The 2,989-nt window shown below is 59.0% G+C and overlaps 1 long non-coding RNA gene across 1 annotated transcript; it reads right to left on the reverse strand.

Annotated features, from left to right (window-relative positions):
• Positions 1-1,865: 1,865 nt before the first annotated feature.
• Positions 1,866-2,447, reverse strand: LOC108507867. The gene is made up of 2 exons (XR_001878283.1): positions 2,413-2,447; positions 1,866-2,011 (listed from the first exon to the last, which is right to left on the reverse strand). It is a non-coding gene; the product is annotated as an uncharacterized LOC108507867 (long non-coding RNA).
• Between the last annotated feature and the right edge of the window lie 542 nt (positions 2,448-2,989).

Below are 2,989 nucleotides of genomic sequence, written 5' to 3' on the forward strand. Positions count from 1 at the left end.
GCCCTCTGGCAGTGGGAAGCCATTCCCCGTTGTCCTGTCCCTCCAGGCCCTTGTCCAAAGTCTCTGTTCAGCCTTCCTGCAGGCTCCCTTTAGGCACTGGGCAGGGCTCTAAGGTCTCTTTAAGGAACTTAAGGGAAGAACCCCACCTCCCCAAACTATCCAGGGAATTAAACCCTTTCCCCCTGCAAAAGCAAGATTTGGGATTTTAGCTTATGAAACAGAATTCTGAGGGATGCCCTGATCCCATGTGGGTCCTGACACACGCGAGAGCAACTCCAGCAGCGCACAACTCCTGAATTTCCTGGGAAGCGCCAGATGCTGAAGTTAAACTGGAATAAACTCCAGCCCTGAGCTGCAGACCCTGCAAACAGCTCCCCAGGACACCGGGGAACCCCCAGCTCTTTAGCTCTGCACAAGCAGGGAACTCACTCCTGAGCATGTGGGTTTACAGGAGTGTATGGACACAGAGCTAAGGGCTCTGCAAGGCTCAGAGAGAAGAGTGGGAAGGAAATCCTAAACTAGGAGGAAGAGCCTTTGAAGGAGCAGTGAGGATCCCACTGCAGGAGCAGGCAATGGCACATTTCCCTCAGTGTCTCTGAAGTGAGGCAAACTCGGTGTGACAGGGAGCCCAACAGCCCTGGCAGGGGAGAACCCACTGCTGGCAACACGGGCCTTTTCCTTGGCCCAGACCCACATTCCAAGCTCCCAGTGCTCCGTGTGTGCGGCACACACAGCACCAGCTGCGGTTCTCACACTGCACACACACAGCTGAGGCTCTGCTCAGGTACCTGCACATGCCACCCTGGGGAGCAGGGGACAGCAGGGGACCTCTGAACTGCTGCCTGCACAGCAACACAGTCAGCGAGAGCATTTTACATATTCCCTTTCCTGCCAGTCCAACCCCCTCCCTAACTCAGCACCAGGGCACTCGGGGAGAGCACAAGACACTGTGAAAAACATATTTTGATATCCTGTAACACAGAAAAGTACAGTTCTCATTGCCAAAAAGATCAGTTTGAACCCTGAGTCACACATTTAATATCTTCCCAGTGTGTTTTTGGCCGTGCTGGTGCTCTCACAAATACCTGCTTGCTTTGACTCTTGCTGGATGATTTCCTCTGGCAGCTCATTTCATTTTAATTACATGGCTTGAGAGAGTATTTCCACCCACCACTTCCCAAAACTCCCACTTTCTAAGTATCAGTGAATGTCCTTTTGGGCTCACAGCGTGAGACATCACACAGTTATCCTGCCATACTAGTTCCTCCTAAGGAACTGCCAAATGGTGTTAATTAAGCTTTAACATGTCCAAACGGACCTTTTTCACAGCTGATCATTCACTAAACATTGGTGTGCTGTTAAGTGTTTAGAAATAATTGAATGCTCTAAAGGAATAACTATTACCTGTTCTGAAGGAGGGGTGCACTGTTTCCAGTGCCTTTCTATGACCTCTGTTTTTGAGAAACGATGGTAAAATTAGCTTTGTAGTGTTTTCTGCTAAAGACAGACTACTAGAGTCCTGTGACAGAATTCTATAACAGATCTTGGCTTCACAGCAGCAGATGTAGTTCTTTTTAACAAACCAGTAAATATTTTCGGTGACTAGAGAGCTGAGACTTTTATAATCTGACCCAGGTTCAAAAGGTAAGCAGGTAGTCAACAGGTACCAGGAAAGGAAACACCACCTGTGTGGGTTTCTCTACTGCTAAATTAGAGAATGTGGATGCCAGCTACTCTTATAAAAACATTCTGTTCTGAGCAATACTGTGAGAACTTATCCTGTCATAACACAGGTTAACCTGAGAACTGAAGATTTCTGTTTGAAAGAGACTGGTGAGTAAAAGTGATTATCAAGGGCAAAGTCAAGATATCCAAGATGAGTAGCATAGAAACGATAAATGTAACCGCACTACATGCTCCTGTACTGCATGAGATGGTCACGCTGCTTCATTAAGCCATTCACATATTAGCACATGCAGCGTCCTCAGCATTTCGCACCCAAAGAGGCCGCCTAGAAAAAAAGAAAAGAGAAAGTGGAAATAAAACTTCGCACCAGGCGACTTAAAACAGCAACCGAAACCACAAGCCAGCAGTGCCCTGCGCCCCGGGGACGGGTCACGCCGGGCGAGCCGAGCGGCCCCGGGCAAAGGGCCGGCCCGGCCGGGGCGGGACCGGCGGTGCCCGCGGGGAGCACGGGCAGGGGGCGGCCGGGCTGGGCCGAGGCTCCGCCGCGCGATGGCCCCCGGGCAGCGCCGCTGGGCCCCGGGCAGCGCCGGCGATCCCGGGCAGCGCCGCTGGTCCGCCCGCGGCTTCCCCCTCACTCCGTCCCCTGTTCTGCCCTGCCCTCCCTCCCCGCTCGCGCCCCCCCCGCCCGTCCCGCGCTCCCCCTCAGCGCTCCCGCTCCCCCCTCACCTCAGGGCGCGGCGCCTCAGCCCGGCCCGGCCCGGCCCGGAGCCAAGACCGCGCAGCAGCGGCGGCCGCCACCGCCTCCTCCGCGCGAGGCCCCTGGGCCGCGGCGCCCGAGGCGGCTCCCGGTGCCGGTGCCGGTGCCGGTGCCGGAGCCGGAGCCGGAGCCGGCCGCGCTCCCCCTCCCGGCCCCGCGCCGCTCGTTCCCGGCCTGCCCCGGCCCGCCCCCCCGGCGGGTGCGCGTGCGCGGCGCTGGCGCTGCCATCCGGGTCCCTCGGTGCGGTGCAGCGGGTCGGTAGGCGGGAAATGGCGACTGAGCGCTGAGCGCCGAGCGCCCCGAGCGCGGACCCGCCGCCCGCGCCCCCCGCCCGCCCGCGCCCGGCCCCGCCCGCGGGCCCCGCCGCGCCGCTCCCCGGCCCCGCTCCCGCAGGTGAGTGACGCGGCGGAGCCCCCCGCGGGTCCCGGCGCGGGATCAGGTGGGGGGCGCGGGGTGGCCGCCCCGAGTGACCGGCGGGATGTCCCCTCGGGGCCCGCCCGCGCCGGGCCCCGCCGCCCGCGGACACCCCCGCGGCCGCCGCCCGGC

Source organism: Lepidothrix coronata, unplaced genomic scaffold, assembly GCF_001604755.1.
Source record: "Lepidothrix coronata isolate B3197 unplaced genomic scaffold, Lepidothrix_coronata-1.0 Scaffold272, whole genome shotgun sequence".
Lineage (NCBI taxonomy): Eukaryota > Metazoa > Chordata > Aves > Passeriformes > Pipridae > Lepidothrix > Lepidothrix coronata.